At 35.6% G+C, this 27223-nt stretch overlaps 1 protein-coding gene across 2 annotated transcripts in view; it reads right to left on the bottom strand.

Annotated features, from left to right (window-relative positions):
* plxnb2b (plexin b2b) overlaps positions 1-27223 on the bottom strand; it is a 161379-nt gene that overhangs the window by 74109 nt on the left and 60047 nt on the right. For both annotated transcript variants that reach the window (XM_059536883.1, XM_059536884.1), the window contains one exon: positions 14373-14504. The gene's annotated coding sequence lies outside the window, so the exon portion shown is untranslated. The remainder of the gene's footprint in view (positions 1-14372; positions 14505-27223) is intronic.

Genomic DNA, 27223 nt, shown 5'->3' with positions numbered 1-27223 from the left:
CAAACGATTGATTGTGATTAAACACATTTAAAATAAAAGTTTTTGTTTACATAATACATGTGTATGTTCTGTGTATGTTAATTATGTATATACAAATGCACACACATACATACATTTTCATATGCTGAAAATATTTACGTGTATTTACATGTATATATGTATTTTTATATTATTTATATTACAGATAAATATATTTAATATGAACTTATTTTTCTAAAATATATACATGCATGTATATTTATATATACATAATAAATATACACCATACATACACATATATTATGTAAACAAAAATGTTTATTTTGGATGCGATTAATCGTGGTTAATTACTTGACAGCACTAATATAAATAAAATATTTCTCCATTGTTATTTTAGCATTATGTCTACCATTTAGTTTTAGTACAATTTTAAAAAAGATTTTAATTTTATATTTATGTTTTAGTTTTAATTATTTATTTTTTAATTTGATGTGCTTTTGTAATTTTTTTTTTTTTTAATATATCACAATAGCTTTTACTTATTTGTATTTTAGTTTTTAGTTTAGTGAGCATAATAACTAGTTTCAGTTGAAATTCTAGTTTTTCTTCTAATATTTATATATTTTTAATTTCAGCTTTATTTCTTTAAAAAATATTTAAATAGTTTCAGTTTTTCTGGTACTTCAACTCATTTCAGTTATTTTTTTTTCAGTTTTATTTTTTAAATCTAATATACAGTATATATATACACAAACACACACAGTGTGTGTGTGTGTGTGTGTGTGTGTGTGTGTGTGTGTGTGTGTGTGTGTACACAGTATAAATGCTTTATTTCATAAACAGCTTTGTTTAAAATTCAGATTAGTATTACAGACTGATTCAAACTGGTAACTCATCTTTTTTTTACTGTCATATTGAGTCATATGGGCCATCATGGTTCACAAAAATAAATAAATAACTTATAAAAAATAAAACTATTTGAAAAAAAAAAAGATAATAAAAGTGTTTTCGTTGAACAATCAGCTTTTACTGATTGTGCTGTAAGTATTTGATTCACGAAAAATAATCTTCTCTTAGAAATATGTTCATAAATCACACTACATGATTGTGCTAGACTTGTTTTAAAATCTGATTATGAATTACAAGAAAATAACATTTTCAAGTTTCAAAATGTAGTTAGTACTCAATGTCTTGTTATTGGTGAAACTAGAGGACCCAGAGTTAAAATTGTTTCACACAAGTCATACGCCATATTTTTTCTTCGTCAGTATTTTTTTTTTTTTTTTTTACCCAGTAACAACATAAACATACTGTACGTCATTTACAAATTCTCTGAGATCTCAGTCACACACAGTCACAAAACACAATGCAAACGGTCCCAACACGTACTCATGACAGATGTGCTGGTTTTCATGCCTGCTCATACACACACAGATGTGTGGTGTGAATCTGAAGTGGGTTGTCACTCAGGCAGAAGCGGCTTCCAGATGGCCGACAGACTCCTGCGCCCAGGACACTTCATATGACGGACCGGGAAAACCGGCGAGCCTGTGAACCGCTTAGCAACTGGGTAAATCCTTGACATTTCTAAAATGCTTTAGCTGAAGAAGAGATAAATAAAGTGAAAGTGAAAGTGAAAGTGACGTGACATTCAGCCAAGTATGGTGACCCATACTCAGAATTTGTGCTCTGCATTTAACCCATCCGAAATGCACACACACAGAGCAGTGAACACACACACACACACACACACACACACACACTGTGAGCACACACCCGGAGCAGTGGGCAGCCATTTATGCTGCGGCGCCCGGGGAGCAGTTGGGGGTTCGATGCCTTGCTCAAGGGCACCTAAGTCGTGGTATTGAAGGTGGAGAGAGAACTGTACATGCACTCCCCCCACCCACAATTCCTGCCGGCCCGGGACTCGAACTCACAACCTTTCGATTGGGAGTCCGACTCTCTAACCATTAGGCCACGACTTCCCCTCAAAGTGAGAGTGAGTGAGAGAGAGAGTCTAATTCTACACAATACTTGCTGCCAACAGACACACGCCCCTTTTCAGCCCAGATTTGGGGATAAAACTAGCGTCCTCCACTGAAGCAGCTAAATTATTTTTAGTATTAAGAAGGGGAAGAGGAAAAGGAGAGGGAGGGAGAGAGATAGAATTGCATAGTGGGCCGCAGATTTTGCAGTGGTTACGGATTACCGCTTCCTTGTAAATCCCATCAGAATGGATTGAGAGAAAATGAGAGAGAGACAGAAAGAGAGTGAATAGAAGAGCTCCAACCTATCCACTCACAAATCTGTGTGCGTCTTTACTTTATGTCAGAGTCTCACTCTTCTGCAGATGGCTAAACTTTGACCTTCAGAGAATTTTAGAGGTTGCTCTTCTCGTTTTAATGTTCGAAACTTGAGAAGATGATGAGAAGCGTTTGAGATTATCTTGAGGTTTCTGAATTTAAAAACGCTTGATCCATTCAGGAGTGGCACAGAATTGTGTTATACAGTTGTATGATATGAGAACATTAAAGGTTCTGTAAACTGCATGTAAACAAACTGCAATGTAATCAAACTTTAATAGCTTCTTTCTATTTAAATGTTTCGTTTCATTAATTTTGATTGAAGTAAAATATTGATTCAATAAAGATGAATATCAGTGTCTGTCTTACATAAATTAGATGTTTACTATTTACAAATATTAAAAGTTCTTAAAGGGATAGTTCACCCAAATTGTTTTTACATTTAAATTCAAACTTTCACATAGAATCTTTAGGTTATAATAACATCAAAAATTCTAATCCAGGGTTTGATTTTCAAAGATTTATTATAAAATTTCCCTTACATTCAACTTCCAAAATTGCATTCATCTTTGCCATGTTACATTCATTTAGTTGACTAGTGCTATGTGCTTTATTAACAAAAAAATAAACGGCATTAATAAAAACACTAAGAAAGACAAGCTACGCAATATCACGTTCATAATCGAATGCGATTAATCTAATGAACGCGATATATCGCAGCTTGTCAGTGATCTACAGCTCTGTGTGTTAAATGTCATTCCATGTAAAAGCACGTGATGGATATTTACTGTACAATTAATCACAGAACCGGCTGACGAGATGCGGATGACAATCACATGCGATTTATTTTGCAGCACTTGTTTGTTGATCACAAATTACAAAGTAGAGGAATAAAACTAAGATGCGGAGTGTATTCAAAGCGCAGCCATTACTGTCTAGAGTATGTGGAATGGTGTGCTGTGATTGGTTGTTACTGTTTACAGTGCGTGGAATGGTGCGCTGTGATCAGCTGTTACTGTATACAGTGTGTGGAATGGTGCGCTGTGATTGGCTGTTACTGTATACAGTGTGTGGAATGGTGCGCTCTGATTGGCTATTACTGTATACAGTGTGTGGAATGGTGCGCTGTGATTGGCTATTACTGTATACAGTGTGTGGAATGGTGCGCTGTGATTGTTTGAAAAGATATACCGCATTCTGCAAAAATGTCTGCGTTTGTCGCAGTTTTGAAAAAAAAGGGAGAAAACATGACCCAATAACTCTGCGAATATCGCATTTTGCGTAAAATAAAAAATTGACTTTTCAGTACCGACCAGAAACTGATCTGAGTAACTGAGAAATACTGATTTTGGCAGAACCTCAAAAAAAAAAAAAAGGCATTTACCGTGTTTTAGAACCAAACTCTTCATATATATATATATATATATATATATATGTATATATACACACATGCATACACACACACACACACACACACACACACACACACACACACACACACACACACATACATACATACATACATATTTATGTATATGAAACATTAAAATTCACTATATATATATATATATATATATATTCACTGGTCATATACACATTATTTGTAAAATGTTAAAAATCAATAAAATTTTATCACAAAAATATAATATAGAAAAATACAATATGATAAAACAAAATATGTTAAAATATATTAAATTTATCTATATATATTAAAAACAAATTAATAAAACACGTACCGTAGTTTTCGGACTATAAGTCGCATTTATTTAGAACCAAGAACCAAGAGAAAGCATTACCGTCTCCAGCCGCGAGAGGGCGCTCTATGTCTTCAGTGTAGACTACAGGAGCACTGAGCAGCATAGAGCGCCCTCTCGTGGCTGTAGACGGTAATGTTTTCTCTTGGTTCATTTGTCTTAGTTCATTTCTCTTGGTTCATGTCAATTTAATTTTGGTAAATAAGTCGCACCTGACTATAAGTCGCAGGAACAGCCAAACTATGAAAAAAAAGTGTGACTTATAGTCCGGAAAATACGGTATGTGCAAGTTTAATATAATATAGTAAAATAAAATAAAAGTAAATATATTTAAATTAAATTTATCTAGATATATTAAAAACATGCGTGTTTTATGCTTATATATATATACACGCATACACACACACATATACATATACACGAACGCACATACATACCTACATACATATATATTATAATGTTTATTAAAATGATCAAATTTAAACTGAAGCACTGACATGTGTTATTTTAAATGATAGAGTTAAATGTAGGTATCAACATAATTACAATATAATTTACAGTATGAAAAAGTATATTATTTTGAGATTTTATAAATCTTTTGTGATAAATAAAGTATTACCTTCTTTAAAAAAAAAATGCAAAAAGTCCAGCAAAATGTAATTAATACTGAATTGCTCTCAGTACTGTAGAATCCTGTATAGATTTAATACGAAGTCATTCTCTGTAATTCTGTTCCCTTACATACTAGACGATTCCATATTTTCCTCCTCTCTCTATCCCCATGGGCACATATCTGGAAATCCAGCCAACATGAACAGATCAAAATGCTGGTGTAACATTTAACAACACTGGTGCCTGTTCTCCAAAGCCCACTCCTGCTGCCTCTGATCAGAGCTAGAAAGAGTTGGTTCATATTATCTACTACTACTACTGGTCATCTGTGATTTCTGCACCTCCTCAGAACAATCCACAGACCTGAGGCTCTCAGCAAAGTCAATATCAAAAGCCCTCATGCTGTCTGCTGAAAGAGCAAAGAGGCTTTCCTCCAGCCGTAACCAGATCTGAACGAGTCCGGGCTTCAGACGCCCACACGCTGGCTGATGCAAAAAAAGAATTACGCAAAGCGTTCAATAGAATCAAAAGCTTCGATCTGATTGGCTGCGTCACAGGATTTTAGAGAGTCAGGATGCACTGGTTTGTATTAGTATGCTAGGAAACAAAGTCACACTTAAAGCACTATACTACTAAAATGAGCGCTTCTCCTGAACCGTTTTTGGAATCTAGCAAATAAATAAATAAATAAAATATAAAATAAAATAAAGATAATTAATTTTTAATTGTGAGATTGTGGTCAGAATTTAATCTGAATCTGTTAAAAGGTTAGTTCACCCGAAAGGGTAAAATTCTGTCATTAACTATACTCACCCTCATGTTGTTTTAAATCCCTAAGACCTTCATTCATCTTTGGAACAAAAAATAAGATATTTTTGATGAAATCCGAGGGCTTTCTGACCATGCATAGACAGAAATGCAACTGAAATGTTCCCAGGCCCAGAAACGTAGTAAGGACATCGGTAAAATAGTCCATGTGACAAAGTTCAACTGTCATGTTTATGAAGCAGTGAGAATCCTTTTTTGCATACACACACAAAAAAAACTTTATTCAACATTTTTTCTTCTTCGCATCTCTCTAGGGCGCCATTATAGAGAGCATCACGACTCATGCACATACATTACTCTGCATGTAAACAAGGCTTAGCGTATGCATGTTCTATGTCAGCACTTTTGATAGTGCCGGAAGACGTGATTTTGGAGGAGAAGAATTGTTAAATAAAGTCTTTATCTGGGAAAATTTCAGTTACATTGCTCTCTATGCATGGTCAGAAAGCTCTTGGATTTCATCAAAATATCTTAACTTGTGTTCTGAAGATAAATGAAGGTTTGGAACAGCATGAGGGAGACTAATAAATGATAGAATTTTCATTTGTGGGTGAACTATCACTTTAAGAATGTGCACAGCAAAACAACGTTATAAAAGTAAACTGTAAAAAATCATGAAGCTATATCTTTCTTTTATAAATATGATGACTTTTTGGAGATATGAAGGATGCAATACTGCTCTACAGGTACTCAAGAGCAACATGAGATTGGGTGAAACTGTGTGTTATGTCTCCTTTAATGGATTATTCAAAAGATTCACAAACTCAAGAATTACCTGTCTAACCCGAGCTGACATTTAGGCCTGCTTAATAAATAGGCTTGTTATATTTATTAAATATATTACATATAATTTCTCCAAACAAAAACACCTAATCAATTAAATATTATTTATATTATTATTATAACTTATTGACAATAGTATTGAATTTTAATTAAAAAAAATTGTGTACATTTTAATAATATATACCCAATTATTGGGGGGTATATATAATAAATTGGCCAATTGTATATATAATCATTAATTATATAAGCAACTTCAAAGACCTAGATCAAAAACAAAACTATGCATTGGACCTGTATTCTGTGAATGCACTGGCAGGCTACTTGTTTCATGTCGATCTATTGTGGCACCACCAATCAGACGCTCTCTTCCCGTGTAAGTGGCCTGAATAAGACGTAAGTGGACCTCAGCGAGCGACCTGCTTTCACAGTCACAAACAGTGTGTCCCACACTCATTCAGCAGTAATCAAACGTTCTCCTGAGGATTTTACGCAGCAGAAACATTTCCAATAAAGCTCTGCTGTCTCTGACAAGCAGCTATTTCCTCTCGTTGTGGTTGGAGTCTGAAAGCAACATAACAGAGTTTTGTGAGGTGTAAAGATGGAGATATATTTGATCACACACTGTGGCCCAGAAGGACTCTCACTGTCACTGTCTCTGTGAGTCTCTCCATGGGGCGTGACAGCAGCATGAAGGAACCTACTGAAGCTTTACTTGCTTTATCTTACTCGCACATTAAAGGTTTGTCAGTCCCTTGAACCTGAAACCAATCACTCTAAAACAAACTGAAGCGAACCACACTGATGAACGATGATTAAATGTTTCTTCGCCATTCATTTCACATTTCACAATCTCACCATGACTTCATTCATCACGTATGTTGGCCTGTGATTCATATTCAGAGTTCACTTATCAAACTGATGCAGATCTTATTATTTTATCTCAAAGCTTGTTAGAGTTACAGCTCAGCTTCATAGAGTCCAGTCTAGACCTGAGAATGTGTCTTTTTAAGCAACGTGATTTGATTCGAACAAACTTTGTTTATTGCTAATCAATGAAGCATCCAGATGTTCCCGTCATCTGTTTATTAACCTGCGCACAGAAGACCAGAGAAAGGAAGGAAAAAACTGTTCAGACGCTCACAGCCGTGTGTTCATGCCAAATGAGTCAGTTTATGCAACATAATGAAGATTTATGAACTCTGCTTTCAAAAATAGTCTCAAGATTATTATATATAATTTTTTTTTGCCTGATGTTAAAGAAACTTTTGCAGTTTCATTAAACTGCAGGTTGTTTATTACTATAAACTTTTTTTTTTACAATTTTTAAAATACTTTTTAATAAAATATATATAAAATAAAAAAAGAATAAGAAATAAAATACTGCTGCAAAGTTCTCCACTAAATAAAATACTCTCAGTCTCACAATATCATATGATAAAATATAATGAAAAAAATATAAATTAATAACTATGATTACAGTGCAGCATTACCAATCCCAGCTTGTAGGCCTGCTCATATTTAAAATATATATATAACTTTTCCAAAGTGTAAAGGGCAGCATCAACAGTTTCAGTTTTTAGACCTCAGATTTCGTTATTGCGTTGGACCGATCAGAATTAAGAGCAAAGGTCTGTTTAAATGGCGATGTGAGCTGCGTTTGAATTACGGTCATTTTTTTCCTAGTTACGCCTGTTTCACACAGCAAGCGTGAGCGGCGCGCGAGTGGCGCGTATTTTTTCGGCGACCATGTTAATCAATGAGTGCATTCACACCGGGACCAGGAGCAGCGCGTGAGCGTCAAGCAGGAGCGTCGCGTGAACAGCAGTGCAGCGGGGTTTTCGGCGTCTGGTCTATTTTTGCAACAAATATGTATTTACCCATTTAAACGTTTTAAATAATCGTTTTGGGTGAAAGTATGGTGTATTGTTATAAAAACATATGTTGAAAGAATTATAGCCATCGTTTTGAAATGGTTATACTGTCTGCCGAACACGCTTTGCAGCCGCTGCTGTGATGCTGTACTTATACGCTTCCAGTGTGAATACTTGCGAGAGTCTGCTGCTGCAGTGACGATGTAGTTGCGCGGATGCTTGCGGTGTGAAACAGGGGTTAGAATCAGCTGCAGGGCAGGATTTGCGATGAACGCGGAGACTTCCGCCACTTAATATGTTCGTTTGGAAACACGAAAATGTACCTATGTTCCACATACAAAATATTGCATTCGGTCATTCGGTACACACGTGCACCGTACCGAAAGCCCTGTACCGAAACGGTCCGGTACGAATACACGTACCATTACACCCCTACTAGCCATCACTCAGAATACTTCTCAACTGCCTAGCAATGCCTTAGAAACCATTTAGAACCAAAAATAGCCTAGAAACTGCATAACAACAACCTAGCAACCACCACAGCAACTACATAACTACCCCAAAAAACACAATGTCCATCTTACCATCCTCAATTCATCTATTCATCCATCAAACATCCACCCATCCATCTAACTATTTAACCACAGTCCACCCAACAATGTAACCACCAAAACATCCATCTAACCATCTTACAAATCTAACCATCTAACATGCATGCATCCATCAATCCAACTATACATTATCTAAGCATTTATCAATATATCCAACCTTCTAACCATGTAACAATCTAAACACAAAACCATCCATCCTCCCAAACATCCAACTATCCATCCATTTAACTATACATACATCCAACAATGTAACAATCTAACATCCATCCATCTAACTACAGTTTTTAACAATCATCCATCCATCAAACATCCACCCATCCATTTAAAACTACCATCCATCCAACCGTTTAACAATCTAACCACCCAAACATCCATCTAACCATCTTACAAATCTAACCATCTAACATCCATCCATCAATCCATCCATACATCCAACTATCCATCATAACCATTCATCCATACATCCACCCATTCATCTAACTACAGTACTTAACCATCATCCAGTCCATCAAACATCCACACATCCATTTAACTATTTAACCATTCATTCATCCATCCATCCATCTAACAATCTAACCATTGACCCAAGCATCTAACATCTTTCCATCCATGCAACTATCCATCATCTAAACATTTTTCCAAAAGTTCAAACAAGCCTTTGTCGAGCCAGCAAGATTCATGGTTTGTGTTGTTGACTAACTTTGCTCTTCTATTTAAAATTGACAGTTACATAAATTCCTTTGAATTTCACTTCCTTAAATTCAAACTGCAACCCTGCATCCTGTTTCGAAATTCAGGAATTCAACTGAAATTTCAAATGCATTCTCAGTTTAGTTCCCCCAGCAGCATGATCTGAGGAAACATCTGTCTCTATAGCACATAATTTGAATAGTGTTAGGGATTTAAACAATAAGAATGAGAAACATGGCTTAGTGAGAACTGCTAAAAACAGGCCAAACCCCAGACAAGAACAGAAAGATTGAGAACGTCCTCTGGATATTTAAAACTTCACACGAAGATGTTAAAAGCATGTTAATGCTAAATCTCAATGGGCCTGAACTCAGATCAGGGTGAGATGAGAGAAAAACAAGAAGAGAGGAGAAGCTCTGATGAGAGGGAAGGAGAAACAAGGACACGATGAATGAGAGTAGAGATGGAGCAGGTCTGGATGCGGCTGGTTTTTCACTCAGAATCGCATTGAACCAAACATATCGATGGCTGACAAGATTAGTAGGGATCAAGCTAACCTGTGTGTGTGTGTGTGAGCTACTGGCTCTACACATTCAATCAACACCTCGTCCTGAAGGCCAGCAGAAGAACGGCAGACTTGAATGCCTCTGGCACACAGCTAATCATTTACCATTTTTAAAACAAATGCTGCAAATTAAGAGACTATCTTCTCTTTAGTCGAACACTGTAAAGAACAGTCGTTTTTGAGTGAGTCAGACCACCTCTTGTTCAAATTACCACACACCAGTAATCAACAACAAAAAAGCTCCTGTTCATCTTCGTCTGCACTTTCCACTCCTGACGCCGGAGGAGAGAGTTTGTCAAGCTACTCATTATCTGAAGTGAACATCAATTGACATTTGCAACCCATTTAACTTACATAATCAGATGTGTGACTTGACTTTATCCATCTGGAATCGATTGGATAGTGAAATTAATGTTTCTGAATCTTTCTTTAATCTTACCACTAGATAATGAGGTCATTTACAGCTGCTTATCATTAATGTAAAACTGTCAAATGGAGTCGATATTTTGTCATATATATATTAATTTAAGTCCATTTCACACTGACAAAATGTTATTAATGTGTCTCATACTTTTACAAACTAGACCCTAATCAAACTTTCAAACATTTTAACCAAACCTAGCTTGTATATAACATATACAACCTTTATTAATATAGAAACTATATACTTGTTTAATATATATATATATATATATATATATATATATATACACACAGTCGTGGCCAAAAGTTTTGAGAATTACATAAATATTAGTTTTCAAAAAGTTTGCTGCTAAACTGCTTTTAGATCTTTGTTTCTGTTGTTTCTGTGATGTACTGAAATATAATTACAAGCACTTCATACGTTTCAAAGGCTTTTATCGACAATTACATGACATTTATGCAAAGAGTCAGTATTTGCAGTGTTGGCCCTTCTTTTTCAGGACCTCTGCAATTCGACTGGGCATGCTCTCAATCAACTTCTGGGCCAAATCCTGACTGATAGCAACCCATTCTTTCATAATCACTTCTTGGAGTTTGTCAGAAGTAGTGGGTTTTTGTTTGTCCACCCGCCTCTTGAGGATTGACCACAAGTTCTCAATGGGATTAAGATCTGGGGAGTTTCCAGGCCATGGACCCAAAATTTCAACATTCTGGTCCCGAGCCACTTAGTTATCACTTTTGCCTTATGGCACGGTGCTCCATCCTGCTGGAAAATGCATTGTTCTTCACCAAACTGTTGTTGGATTGTTGGAAGAAGTTGCTGTTGGAGGGTGTTTTGGTACCATTCTTTATTCATGGCTGTGTTTTTGGGCAGAATTGTGAGTGAGCCCACTCCCTTGGATGAGAAGCAACCCCACACATGAATGGTGTCAGGATGCTTTACTGTTGGCATGACACAGGACTGATGGTAGCGCTCACCTTTTCTTCTCTGGACAAGCCTTTTTCCAGATGCCCCAAACAATCGGAAAGGGGCTTCATCGGAGAATATGACTTTGCCCCAGTCCTCAGCAGTCCATTCACTATACTTTCTGCAGAAGATCAATCTGTCCCTGATGTTTTTTTTGGAGAGAAGTGGCTTCTTTGCTGCCCTTCTTGACACCAGGCCATCTTCCAAAAGTCTTGGCCTCACTGTGCGTGCAGATGCGCTCACACCTGCCTGCTGCCATTCCTGAGCAAGCTCTGCACTGGTGGCACTCCGATCCCGCAGCTGAATCCTCTTTAGGAGACCATCCTGGCGCTTGCTGGACTTTCTTGGATGCCCTGAAGCCTTCTTTACAAGAATTGAACCTCTTTCCTTGAAGTTCTTGATGATCCTATAAATTGTTGATTTAGGTGCAATCTTAGTAGCCACAATATCCTTGCCTGTGAAGCCATTTTTATGCAACGCAATGATGGCTGCACGCGTTTATTTGCAGGTGACCATGGTTAACAATGGAAGAAAAATGATTTCAAGCATCACCCTCCTTTTAACATGTCAAGTCTGCCATTCTAACCCAATCAGCCTGATAATGATCTCCAGCCTTGTGCTCGTCAACATTCTCACTTGAGTTAACAAGACGATTACTGAAATGATCTCAGCAGGTCCTTTAATGACAGCAATGAAATGCAGTGGAAAGGTTTTTTTGGGATTAAGTTAATTTTCATGGCAAAGAAGGACTATGCAATTCATCTGATCACTTTTCATAACATTCTGGAGTATATGCAAATTGCTATTATAAAAATTTAAGCAGCAACTTTTCCAATTTCCAATATTTATGCAATTCTCAAAACTTTTGTATATAACCCAGTTGGATATTTGTAGCAATGGCCAAAAATACATTTTACGGGTCAGCATTTTTCTTTTATGCCAAAAATCATTAGGATATTAAGTAAAGATTATGTTCATTGAATATATTTTGTACATTTCCTACTGTAAATATATTAAAACTTTATTTTTGATTTGTAATATGCATTGCTAAGGACTTCATTTGGACAACTTTAAAGGTGACTTTTTGCACCCTCAGATTCCAGATTTTCAAAGAGTTGTATCTCTGCCAAATATTGGCCCATTTTTAAACCATAAATCAATGGAAAGCTTATTTATTCAGGTTTCAGATGATGTATAAATCTTAAAAAATAAATAAAAAAAATAGCTGAGCCTTATGACATAAAACATATTTAAAACTAATAACTATTTTCTTCTTGTAAAGACATTGTTTTAATTAATTAATTAATTATATATATATATCTTAAACAGACAAAAATAATTATATATATAAAACATTTTTATTAGTGTATCAAAGAAAGAATATAGTTAATTGAATGTTTTCTTTGTTTTTCTTTCTTGTTTTTCTTAACAATTGAACAAAAAAGAACCTTTGGCATCTAACAGTTTTGAAAATGTTTTTACCAGCTACAAACTCACTTTCGCTCCATTCACATGTGGAAAACTCATTTTCCACCATCACACAAATTCCTAATAAACCAGAAATGCATCACACTACAGGATTAAAGCGCCTGAAGACAAGGTGTTTCCTGACAGAAACCCTCACTGTGAGAATCACTCCAGACAGCCGACAGGAGCATCACCCCGAGACCCTGAATACAGACAGATTTCCCTCTCACAATGTGTCTGAAGCGTTTTGTAAAAGCTTCTTCTCGCACAAGGCTGCTGGACTGTACCTGAGAAACAGCTGCAGAGCCCAGCCTGAGTCAGCCCTGATCCGCTCAAATAAAACACAAAGCCAGCACATGCAAGCTTATCAGATATTAAAAAACAAAAAACAAATGATACTGTATGAGCAAGAACGATTTTTCATTTCCTCTCTGAGACCCCAGGAGTTCATCCTGTGGCTCCCGTGGAGGCGGTCGAGCGGCACATGCGATCAATAAACAAAACCCCTGTGGACATCTGTTTGGACAGGTGCACTGATTAAGAGCGGCACGTCGATGGGCATCTCCGATACAACACCAGAGGAGACGGCATCACGGGGACACGGGCCAGATGGTGACGGGCGGGTCAGAATTACCAATAAGCCACCTGACGCTGAGCATTATGGTGATTTTACCATGAGAGGCTTAAAGGAATAGTTCACCCAATAAGGAACATTTGCTGAAAATGTACTCACCCTCAGGCCATCCAAAGACCTAGATGAATTTGTTTCTTCATCAGATTTGGAGAAATGTAGCATTACATCACTTGATCATCAATGGATATACTCTGCAGTGAATGGGTGCCGTCAGAATGAGAGTCCAAACAGCTGATAAAAACATCCCAATAATCCACAAACAATACATACCACTCCAGTCCATCAGTTAATGTCTTGTGAAGCGAAAAAGCCGTGTTTTAAATAAACAAAAGCATCCATAATATTGCTTTCTCTAGTATAAAAGTCATCTAGTCTGAATCAGTAAAGAAATATGCACAGATCAAGCACTGTTTACAAGCAAAGACAGTCCAAAACTTTTGTAACCAAATCTAAACAGTGGAAGAAGCGTAATTATAGGTTACAGACTCACACTTTGGTCAGAAGGCACGTCTCAGTTATGGATTTGTTTGTTTGTAACTGATGGACTGGAGCGGTGTGGATTATCTGTGGATTATTGTGATGTGTTTATCAGCTGTTTGAACTCTCATTCTGACGGCACCCATTCACTGCAGAGCTTCCATAATGCTACATTACTTCAAATCTGTTCTGATGAAAAAAAACCTCATCTACATCTTGGATGGCTTGAGGGTGAGTACATTTTAAGCACATTTTCATTTTTAGGTCGAACTATTCCTTTAACTGTGTTTATAGCATTTATAAAGATAGAAAGACAAAAATGTTCACTAAAACTGAAATTAGGAACAGTAAATCACAATGAGCAATGCTTATTCTTGGCAGAAACTGAAAGCATAGTTCATCATTTACCTGCAGGCTGTTTGCGGTGTTATAAAGGGTTGAAGCAACTTACTTGGTGCATTAAAACAGAGCTCAGGTGGAGACGTGGTCCAGCTTGTGTTGTCCTCTGTCCTGTCCTCCTATCGTTTGGTCTCGAGATATCTGCTGTTCAAAAAGACAAAAAAAGGTCAGTATATTAGACCTATACCGAATCCTAAACAAGTGAATCTTATGAACCAGTTCTTTATAAGGAACTGAAACAAAACACACAGAGCAAATGATTCCTTTTATTCCTAATTTTTCTCTGAAGTCAATCTAAACACACAGAGCACAGAAAGGTTCAGACCAAATGATTCCTTAACAAATAACTCTTATTAATCAGTTCTTTTCAGAAAATCATAAAATATTGTACAGCGCAACCAATGCAGACCAAATGATTCCCGAACAAATGACTCTCATGAGCCTGTTTTTTACAGAGACTGGAATGCATACAGTGTAATCATAAACCTGCAGCATGATTGACAGGCAGAGGCTGTTTCTGAGACTTCTGGCCACTCGCCAAAACCTTTTTATCATATTTTCACAGCATCTTGATCTGTCACAGAGATAGATCTGATGTCTCGACACTCCTATATCAGGTAGTGGAGACGTTTTATCTGTGATATTAAACCCATTCCTTATAGCACCTTTAATAGGACAAAAGCATTATGAAAGATTGTTTGACGGATTGAAGGACTGTCTGCAGATGTCATATCTCTCTTAAAGCATCAATGATATGTTTCCTCCTGTTTATTCTGCACCTGCCCATAAGAAATGCCACCATGTACTGTAATGTATGTGAAGTTTTATTTTATGTGCTGCAGCATTGTTACCACATATTTTCTTTTCACTCAATTATATCATAATAATGAATGTCATTTTAACAATTTTCCTCATAATAATGACGTTATTTAGTTAAAACAATATATTTTCTCGTTATAACGAGTTGCTGTTGTTTAAACAACATGAATCATGAAAGGTTGTTGCTAAAACAAGGTATTTTATGTTGTTTAGAATATATTGTCTTGTAATAACAAGATGCTATTTTATTTATTTAAACAAAATATTTATTGTAATCAGATGCAATGAAAATATATTTAATAATAATGAGACGCTATGTTGTTAAAATGATTTTTTTCTTGTTTTTCTTGAATATTGCCTAAACAATATTTCCTTATAATAAAAATATTATATTTCATTCAAACGACATGACATGTCATCATTAAAAGAAAAGATTTCATTATTACAAGAAAATATAGTTTAAAAAACAATCTTATTATGATACAATGTTGTTTTAACGTCAAAAGTCATTTTAACAACAGCATAATTATAGAAAAATAATATGCATGTGGCAGCAACGCACCACTTTAATTTTAATATCACTGAGATATTTAGTTTGTATTTGTAAAGCTTTAGTTATTTTACTACATCAAGTTAAACAAAATGAAAATGATGAATGATGCTTAAGCAACTAGCTGAGATGAAACAGATTTTTAGTTTTTGTTTTCATATTTCAGTTAACATTTTAAAAGTTTTAGTTAACTATAATAACCCTGCTGTCGATAAACTACAAGCAGACCAGAATCCGAGCGAAAAGCTCCATCTGAGCTCTTTCACAGCCCTCACAGAAGGAACAGGAAGTTGGTGTGCGTTCGATCTGGTGATTGGCCAAGCTCTAGATACCAACGGTTCGAGGACAGCGCTCCCATGGCAACAGGATGAGATTGGTTTGCTTAGCCGCGGTCCGCTCCGCTCGTACCCTAATGTAAAGAGACAACATGCTGGAATTAATCAGTGTGTCAGAGAGGAGGGGAAAGTCAGGAGAATTTCATTTGAAGACAAAAGAAATGAAAGCCAATTCTTTTTTTCTTTTTTTTCTCCCCCTCAACACACATATCCCCGAATCTCCTGGGCTCCGAGGACACAGAGTTACACCAGACGGCAGCACGCAGACATTTCTCACCGAAGACACAGCGATCTTCTAGCAGAGACGAGTCAATGTGGGTGACAGAGAATGACAGAAGACAGCAAAAGAGAGAAAAACTCAAGACGTCTTCTGCTCTGCCGGAAAGACAAACGTCAGACTCCGTCAAAATCCTTCAGACTCTAAAACAATCAAGCTTTTTATGTGACAAAACGGCAGCTGCCACATGAATGTGCTTTCATGAGTAAATATTAAATTTTATATGACAAAACCAGAATTGCATTCTAACCTCAGACTTCCAGGTTGATCCTCAAAAAAATGCATACTTCTGAGTACTTATGTATATATCACATACTGCTGAATATATGTTAAGCCTGACCTATAATATGATAGATACATATTTGGATACTTTGTTATGATGCTAACATGGCAAAGTCATTCAAATAATCGGTTTTGATGTATAGACATTTTAATTTACATTCATACGTTTTAATGTGATTGACAATGCAAGATTTAACATTTGGTTGAAGTTAATTTAATATTGTATTTCTGTGTGATAATTGATGGACCCCTGCGGTACGTTTGCGGACCCCCTGATGAAGACTCCTGCAGTACGCCAATATTAATACATTCTGCCACAGCATTATGCTTTTGATATTTCAGACCCCCATGTTTTGTTTGTATGTAAGCAGCGTAATGATTCCCAAACAAATGACTCTTTTGAACTGGTTCTACTGAACCAAAGACAACTCAGAAACAGTGCAAACCAAATGATTCCAAAATAATGATTCTTATGAACAAGCTCTTCTTAAAGAATCAGTTAGTTATAGATATTTCTTTTCAGTGAATCAAACGCATATCTGTCAACTTACAGTTTCATTCTTAAGGCTCGCGAGATGTGGATGTTTACTGATTGTTCATGTGGTTGACGGGAAATTATCCCATTATTTGGCAAAGGAATCACACTTCTTGTTCACAAATATTTCTACCTCAAAAGCACTACAAAAAACATTAACACACCCATTTCGGAAATGGAATCTGAATTCCAAAGGAAAACAGTGGAAACCTTTACTATGCTTACCTCACATACTATTTGAGTAGTAGCTGGTTTATGTACTGGCATTCAGCTGTAGCGTGTAACTGAGCTGGAGAAGCGTGTTAGTTAGTGTCCATGCGAGTAAAGCCAAAGGTTTGATGCTGTCAGCAAGACAGACGTTTCCCTCAAACCATGTTCCTGCTCGGTTTACTCTGAAACTGCCAACATAAAGCTAGTTTTGGTCTCAGAAGGGAACATAACACCACATATAGATCCAGATTCTGGCCTGTTTCTCGTTTGTTTGGTTTTACCTGAGGAAACGCTGGTCAGTGATGCTGAGGTTCAAACAGAAAGGTTTGTGAGCAGAGAAACATGGTGCTAAAACTTCTGCTATCACAGATAGAAACCCCTCTATCCAGAGCAAATTCATGAAATCTATAGCACAACAGAAAATAACACTCTGGTAACACTTCGGATGAAGCAGAGCCTTCACAAAATCTAAAATTAACTTTGCAACACCCGCTACTGGCAGGTGAACACAATCCATAGCCAATATTTCAGAAATATAAAAATATAAGCAATATACTGAAAATAGTGCATTAAATCAATAAATAATTTGTTTAATTTAAATGTTAAAAAAAACATTATATAAGGAATAAATACAAAATAGTTTTATTTTTAGTGCTCTCTAACGATTAATCGTGATTAATCGCATCTAAAATAAAAGTTTTTGTTTTACATAATGTATGCGTGTGTACCGTGTTTAATTTATTATGTATATATAAATACACACACATGCATGTATATATTTAAGGAAAAGTATGTTATGATTATATATTGTATATATTTATAAATCATCAATTATATGAACAAATATATACATGTAAATATTTTCTAAATATATGCTGTTTGTGTGTGTATTAATACTTAATATATACAACACACATATATATATATATAAAATCATGAATAAAAAATAATGCTTATATAATAATAGTTGTGTTTTGAAAAATGCAAAGAAAAACATTTTCCATTGTCATGCAAATTAAAAGTCTGTATCAGGAATGAGGTTAAACTAAATGAAAGAAAAACTGCAAAACTAAACCGTAAAATACTCCTAAATCAAGTTCATAAACTTGTTGAGACGTTTTTCTCCAAAAAACGTGCAAAATTCTTCAAAAGCCTTTAACCAGCATTGCCTAATTGAACCTCAAATCTAAACATGCCACATGCTATGCATATATTTATGGAATAAATGTTCATCCGTATGTCAGGACAGAAATCCAGCAGATGGTTCATGTTCTCTCACAGTTATACAAACAGCAGAAAAACTCACACACTGCTTGGAAAGTTTGTGTGCGAATGAGTGTGTGCAAAGAAACAACTCCCCAGTGCAATGTTCACCGAGAGTTTCTGTTTCATTCCAGCCCAACGGTCAGGATATCTCCTGCATAAAAACCATCTGACCCCCGGCGGCCTCCAATGGGACGGAATCATTGTTTCCACTCGGGACTCGTCACAATCCCCAGATGCGGCCCTGGAGGTGACGGCCTCTTACTCCACTACTGAACGGATAAAGAGTCAAATCTTTTCTGCTACAAAGCAGGCTGAAGTCCAAAGGCAGTCAAAACACTACAGCAGCTACTTCCTGCCAACAAACGTCTGGCTATAACTGGAAACACACTCGCGCTGAGGCTCCGTCAGCTGATGTAGGTCTCGCCGAGGACAAGAGTTCACTGAGAGTGCAGGAGAGAGACAGAGACACGAATAATTAGCACTTCTTGCTTCGGCTCATGCTATGGGCTAGTGATCTCAACACACTCCCAACACTAAGTATGCACGACATTCTCCACAGTACACAACTTCAGAGCCATTCATGATAGATAGATAGATAGATAGATAGATAGATAGATAGATAGATAGATAGATAGATAGATAGATAGATAGTATTATTTGTTATTGTATTATATACAATTTATTTTGTATATTTTATGTATATTTTTTATATATTAATTTTAGAACCATACATTTATTTATTTTTGGTAATTTTGGGATATTTGTGTATTTATTACTACATATTGACTTTACCATTATTTAACAGATAAACAAATACATATCTTATTGTTAAAATAATAATAGCAGATCTTATTAACATTAATACAAATGATAATAATAATAACAACAATTTAAATAAATAATAAAAATGTATTAAAATAGTAATTTAGATCAAATTATTTATTATTATTATTTATTGTTTATTTAGTTTGTTACTATTTCTAGATTTATCAGGTCAATATACACATTGGTATATAGTAGTAGTTAATATAATAGTTCGTCCCCTTGGAATTATAAGGTTCTATCTGCATTCCGAGTAGTTTTGAAATAATGAGCATCAAAGTTTTTGTGTTCCATTAGACTGTGTAGATAGAACCTTAATGTTTTTTAAATAAAAAGTCCCATAATGTACACAACATTAAAAAAAATCTATCACAAGATGTAAATACGTTGACACAGAATAAGAATATGTAATAACTCAATTTTGACAAAAATGTCAGATAGAACCTTATAATTCCAAGGGGACGAGTTATCATTTTTTCTTTTTTTTACTATTACTATTATATATATATAATAGTTTGGACACCTTCTCATTCAAAGAGCTTTCTTTATTTTCATGACTATGAAAATTGTAGAGTCACACTGAAGGCATCAAGGGCTATTTGAGCAAGAAGGAGAGTGATGGGGTGCTGCGCCAGATGACCTGCCTCCACAGTCACCGGACCTGAACCCAATCCAGATGGTTTAGGGGTAAGCTGGACCGCAGACAGAAGGCAAAAGGGCCAACAAGTGCTAAGCATCTCTCGGGGAACTCCTTCAAGACTGTTGGAAGACCATTTCAGGTGACTACCTCTTGAAGCTCATCAAGAGAATGCCAAGAGTGTGCAAAGCAGTAATCAAAGCAAAAGGTGGCTACTTTGAAGAACCTAGAATATGACATATTTTCAGTTGTTTCACACTTTTTTGTTATGTATATAATTCCACATGTGTTAATTCATAGTTTTGATGCCTTCAGTGTGAATCTACAATTTTCATGTAGATAATGAAAATAAAGAAAACTCTTTGAATGAGAAGGTGTGTCCAAACTTTTGGTCTGTACTGTATATATATATATATATATATATATATATATTAATAATAAACAAATATGATTAGATCAGTTATATAAAATATTTATTTATTCCTTAACTTCAGAAATAATGAAATACTGATTCAATAAAATGTATACATTATTAATTAAAAAAGAATGAATATTAAAATAATAAAAATATTTTTTTGTGCGTCTTATTTTTATAAACATAGAATATAACCAAATAAAATAAATGAAAAATAATTTCAGATTTCTTCCTCATATTTTGAGTGGCTTCAAGTGAATTTATGATGATGCATCCTGCAATTTACACTTAAGGAAAATTTGTTAATTTCAGTAGTTTAACTGCAAGTATTAAATAAATACATAAATTTCCATAGATGACTTCAGAGCCAACCACTGACATACATAGAGCTTTCTTTCTTTGTGAAAGAAAACTGCAAGAAAAACATGCCAAATTTAGTTCAATCTTAAATAAAATGCATAATTATGTGCATCCAATTCATCCACACGAGTAAGTAGTGTGTGTGTTGAATCTGATCCATATTTAACGCTCCGGACGCTCTTTCCATTCCACCGTGCCTGACCTTGCCACCGTTCCCCGGAGATGAGCGACGAATGTCAGCACTCTGCCAAACAAGAGTGGCCTTCGTTACCCAGCATCCCTTTATCGCCTCGAAACAACCATAGAGGGCAGAACGAGAGAGATGCAACAGATGCCCACTTCAACATCGTGCACTACTGAACGCAAATGGATAAATAAATACGAGCGGGCAGAGAGAAATCAATGCTTGGCGGCACTCCACAGATCCGACAGCTGGCACAGATACCCTCCACAACCCTGGCAAACACCGCCCCCTTCTCAAGAGACAGAAACAGGAAGTAGATAACATTTCTGTGTCTCTCAGCTCCAAGTCTAATTAACACTCGAACACATACAAGTCAGCTAAAAGTGTGTGTGTAGGAGGTGACTGTCGGAGATCTCGTCTGGAGGTGAGACAGTCTGGCGGGTGATAAAGATGGATGAGAGGACGGCTGGAGCCAATCGGGTCGCGGGCGCACATGGCCATTTCTATTTCTCACACACGCTCATTTACTGTTGCACTCTCGGCTGACATGTCAAATATTTGTCTTCCTGTTTCATTTATTCGCCCTGCTAATTATTAATGAACTGCAGATCGTGCTAATTGCTTCATCACTTAAAGAAAATTATCTCTCAACACCGGATTAATGAGGATCGTCGTTTCGGCAAATGCATCGTGAAATATGAGCTAACTGCAGCTTGAACGCAGTGCTAAATAATTTAGAAAACATCAGCATGCCCTTCTAGCTAGCAAAAGTGACTCACTTCAAAGAGGTAAATATAGGTTTGGCGGGAAATTGTATAAAATATGAGCAAAACATTAAGCTGCTTCAAAAAATATCAAAAGTGACTCAACTACAGTGTGAAAATATATAAATATGGAAATCTAAACACTTTTGGTAAAATGATAGGAAAACAAAATGAGCTTACCGAGCTTAAATGAGCAGGTTTTGTCAATTCTTAAATATTTAATAATATTAAATATAGACCGGTGTTATTTTAGTGTCATATTAATTTTTAATTCCCTTTTATGGTTTTTAGTTTTATATTTACTTTCTCATTTTAATTTGTTACATTTATTTTATTTTTTTTTGTCATTTATATTATTATTATTATTATTATTAATACATCTATAGTTTTCTAACTTTAGTTTTATTTATCTTAGAGCAACAAACTAAATTCATATTCACACATAATTTGTAAACATACAGTACGCATTTAATCCTTCTATTTGAAAAATATATTTATATGTGTGTGTGTGTGTGTGTGTGTGTGTGACCACGGACCACAAAACCAGCCTTAAGTGACAATTTTTAGAAATTGATTTGATGATACATCATCAGGCGATATATCATCTGTAAATTGAACAAATAAGCTTTCCATTGGTGTATTATTATGATAGGACAATATTTGGCCGAGATACAACTATTTGAACATCTGGAATGTTCAAATCATCTTTAAAGTTGTCCAAATGAAGTTCTTAGCAATGCATATTACTTATCAAAAATTAAGTTTTGATATATTTACGGTAGGACACTTACAAAATATCTTCATGGAAGATAATTTTTACTTAATATCCTAATGATTTTTGGCACAAAAGAAAAATTTATAATTTTGACCCTTACAATGTTTTTTTTGGCTATTGCTACAAACATACCCCAGAGACTTATGACTGGTTCTGTGCTCCAGGGTCACACACATATATATAATATTTTTTTTTTTGTATTATAAATACTAGGGCTGTGAATCTTTGGGTAGGCAGTGATTCGATTTGATTTACAATTCATAGGTTTTCGATTCGATTCAAGAACAATTTTTGCAAATTTAGAACGATTCAATTCAATTCGATTCGATTACAATGATTCGATTCTGCATTCTTTAAGTGCATTCACAGGATTATTAAAATGCTTAGTCAGGTGGCAAATTACACAGCAGTATTTATGGTTCGAGAGCCGGTTAGAAGAAAAAAAAAAAACAACCTTTTGTCCATTGTTAGATGCTATTTTAATTGTGCTCTGGCATGACATGGCATACGTAAAAATGTATGGAAGCCAAGATTTTAAAAAAGAGCTTTAAAAGTATGATGTATAAGCTATGTATAGCCTATGAATTATAATAATTGCATCATGCATCTGATTATCAGATAAACCTTGCGCTCTTATTTTAAGGTCATTGTTAATGCTGTGGTTATTTTAACAGTTTCCATCATACATTCGGTTCATCAGCATTGTTAAAACACATTTATCATTCAATGGAACTATGCATATGATTTAGACGCTTACATTTCTGCTCTGTCGATGCAATAAATACGCAGCATTTGACTGCTCAGGTAACACCGTTCAGTAAGATGCAGAGAGCCATTGACAACTACAGGAAAGTACTTCACTTTAGTATTACTGGTTTACGAGCTAAGGAGAGATCGCACGTCATCTGCGTCAGAGACGAACGGAGCATGACAGTCACAATCCTGTCTTGGGCGCTAATAGTGGAGCGTGTGAAGGAGAGAAGCGAGGCATGATTCACGAACACGGTTCAAGGTCTCCATTCATTTGTGCATGTAGTAATTTAACGTGTATATATTTTGAAAGAATTGAAATCACTATAAAAATCGTGATTCATTCGATTCTTAGCGTTAACTAAGATTATTATTACTGTCCGAGATCGGCGATTCACGATTCAAAAATCATGTTTCAAGATGAATCGTCAGGGTTTGTAATCGATGCATCGAGAAAACGAGTGAATCGTTACACCCCTAATAAATGCTGAAAATAAATGTTCAATAAAAAAAAAACCTAATTTAATATTATTAATAAATATACATTTTAAATATTTAGATCTGCATTTTAGATATATTCCTTGTTTTGATGTGTATATATACACACATATACATACATACATACATAAACTGAATTTAAAATAATAATAATGATAATAAGTATATAAAAAGGTTATAAAGACATCACATAAATTTGTCTAAACAACTTACTTCAAGCACTTAAGCAGAAGACTTCACATCAAAATGTTTTTTTAAGATCATGAAAAACATGAAATGAAATGGAGTGGAATGAGTCCACACATGCCATGTGTGCTAAAGGACATTCTGGTCTGGGCATGACGGGACGCACAAATCATGCAGATCCCAAGATGCCATGCGATGAGATCACACGGCTTCTGTCGTTCCTTTCAAAGCTGGGTTTTTTTCTGGAGGTTTTACATAATGTTGGTGTCCGCAGTGGGTTCTGCCGCCTCTATCATTTAGACCCAGGCAGCCTGGAGATCTACGACATCACCATTAGACTGTGAGCCAATTAATTTCATCTCGTCTCCAGCATTCAGATATGAAAGCGCTGCCATCAGGAGAAGGGAGCCTCGATTTTTACATCTCGCCACATTCCAGCGTCTGCCCCCAAAAAAAGCAATTACACGGCTGCGAGCGTGCGAGGAAGAGCAGATAGAGAGAGAGAGAGAGAGAGAGAGTGTGTGAGAGAGAGAGAGAGAGAGAGAGAGAGAGGGGCAGGGCGAGCGGATGGCGGCCCGGTTTCTGCCTCTGTTAATGGGTAAGTTGTTTTCTGTCTCTCTCCATCATCTGAGAGGGAAGAGCACGGCTCTACGGCAACTTCAAAGCTACGGACAACCGTCTCTCCCTTTCTGCGGCTGATTGCTGAGCAGCATCCAGACACACACAGACACATGTCCTGCGCCGCAACCTAGATTCTGGAGCACATGTACACATAAAAAGGCCACATCCTTCATTTTCATTTTATTTTCTTCTCTTGAGGTCAGCTTTTAATGTTATTCAAGGTTTCTTGGACCAAAAGCATGTTTCTCAATCTGTTCTGTTTGAGCTACAAGAATAATATATGAAAACATATTATTTGGTAACAAGAAGTGAAGTTTTACTTTTCTAAGCAAAAAAGAGGATAAAAAAAGGTTATATCATGAGTTAGGTCAAAAGTAATCCAAAAAGTAGTCACAATACATTACACTTTACAAACTAAAATTATGTAGTGTGTGTGTGTGTGTGTGTGTGTGTGTGTGTGTGTGTGTGTATATATATATATATATATACATTTACAAATAAATAAATATAAAAAATATAATTTTTTTGTCTTTATTTACAGTATATGTACAAATACAAAGACGGGGTAAATATATATGTGTGTGTGTGTGTGTGTATATACATATCCATACACATACATACATACATACATGTGTCAGCTTGTTGATAGATAGATAGATAGATAGATAGATAGATAGATAGATAGATAGATAGAAATTAAAATACATACACAAAGATTAATATCATGTAAATTATAGATAAATAGTTAAACAGATACACATACAGTAAATAGGAGGTGGTTTATGTTAAATAAAATGTTTGTGCTTTTTACAAGCTGAAGTATGCCCACACAACACATCAAAGTCTTATTTTATGCCCGAAGAAACCTGATTTTCATGACACGTCCTACTAAAGCAACACACAGGCTGGTCTCTGCTTCATTTCTTCATATCTAATCAGGACGCTTGACTGATTCTAATAGGTTTTAATAGGAGTGAATCTCTCACAAAGACGACTGACCACTGCTGCCTCCCTCCATCCGAAGGAGCTTATTGGAGAAAAACACATTCAAAATGCAAGTTCTAACACGTCTGAGACGGGGGTCAGCGCGGCTGAGAGTCACGAGCTGTTATCAGACACATGTGTCAGATTTCTTTGAGCCGCTGGCTGATAGAAATATAAACATCACGCCAGTCATCTTCTGGGACTAATCTGCTCTGGGGACGGCACAACAATTGACCAAATGACCAACAACCAAAGAATATTAAACTTCTGCTATTACATTATTATCTGAACTCGATTCAAATATAATTCCTTTCAGAATCATTTGAACGAATCTTAGTTAAAATGTCCATTCACATACATTTGAAACAAATTCTCTCAGCTACTGTAAATTATAAAAAAAAAACTTGAAAATCAATACATTACAAAAATATTAATAAGGTAAAAGGTAACTATTAATTATTATATTTTTTTAAACTAGATGTTAAACTCACATAAAATAGTATAAAATTGGTCTAATGGTTCCAAATGGATCCTTATCATGATTCATTAAAAGAATCAGCTCACAAAATTGACTGTATGCTTGTGACTCACTTCAAGAATCAGTTCATTAGAATCATTTGTTTGTGAATTGTACATCACTGATTTTCAGGATGCGTTTCCGATCCACTAAAAAGGTGTGGCTCATAAGAGTCATTTCCTCATGAATCTCACTACACACTTCTTGTTTGGTATGTTTCTAATTATGTGAATGTGATGTGAATTGGACTACACATGCCTAGGATTTGTTTCAAGAAGCGTTTGAGTTGAATTTAAATGTTTTTATGCTTAATAAAAAGATTTGGTTCGTAAGAATAATTAGTGAACTGAGCCACACTGGTTGTGTTGCATGTTTTTGATTCACTGTGTGGCTTGTCTTTTAATTTAATAAAAAATGGTTAATAAGCACCATTTGTCTGCAAATTATTGCAGATTATGTTCATAAGAATCATTTGTTTTGTGGGTTGTACTCCGTGTTTTTGAATCACTAATAAGAATTGATTCATAAGAATCATTTGTTCATGGTTGCATAGAATGTTTCTGATTCACTAAAAAGAATCGATTCATAACAGTCACTTGAACCAGAATTGCACTACACTGGTTGCACAACATGCTTTTGATTCACTAAAAAGAGTAAGTTTACAAGAGTCAATTGTTTGTGAATCAGACTATACTGGGTAGACCTCAATTTATTTGATTCACCAAAAATTGCTGGTTCTTAAGAGTCATTTATTCATGAATCACACTATTCATACTGAAATTTGTTCTTAGGATTTTAAGAACCAATACCAAGATGGTTCAAATGAAGAAATAATATTTTTACCTAGTCCTACCAAGTTTATTTGTAATAACAAATAGAGATAACAAATCCATTCTATTGGAGTTTGCAGCTGAAATCCTCAAAGTGAGATTCTCCCACGGTTCCCTGCTCACAAAAGAAAGGACAGGCGCGCTGCAGTCACACACTAATAAAAGACTGAATTTAACAAACAGATGCAGGAGTTCACCTTCACAGCACTGACACCCGAGGAGACAAAATACTTCAATCAACAG

This window comes from Carassius carassius, chromosome 43 (genome assembly GCF_963082965.1).
Source record: "Carassius carassius chromosome 43, fCarCar2.1, whole genome shotgun sequence".
Classification (NCBI taxonomy): Eukaryota; Metazoa; Chordata; class Actinopteri; order Cypriniformes; family Cyprinidae; genus Carassius; species Carassius carassius.
This window is presented reverse-complemented; position numbering and strand designations above follow the sequence as displayed.